Source organism: Colobus angolensis, unplaced genomic scaffold, assembly GCF_000951035.1.
Source record: "Colobus angolensis palliatus isolate OR3802 unplaced genomic scaffold, Cang.pa_1.0 Scaffold2, whole genome shotgun sequence".
Lineage (NCBI taxonomy): Eukaryota > Metazoa > Chordata > Mammalia > Primates > Cercopithecidae > Colobus > Colobus angolensis.
The window spans coordinates 27,474,708-27,474,999 of NW_012115154.1; positions in this window are offsets into that span (position 1 = coordinate 27,474,708).

Sequence of the window (292 nt, forward strand, 5' to 3'; positions counted from 1 at the left end):
AGCCAGGATGGTCTCGATCTCCTGACCTCGTGATCCGCCCGTCTCGGCCTCCCACAGTGCTGGGATTACAGGCTTGAGCCACCGCGCCTGGCCTGATTCTCCCCTTTCTAAAAGAATCTACAGTCTCCATTGTCCCATTACGAGATTTCAGAGGAGAGCCTGGTGGCACTTACAGCAGACATCACAGATATCTGAGTGTTTTGGTTGAGGATGGTAAAGGCTTTGTTTGTTTCATAAAACCTTTGTTTTCCAGGGGAAAAAACACAGGTTGAGTCTAAAGTCAATCCTCCCA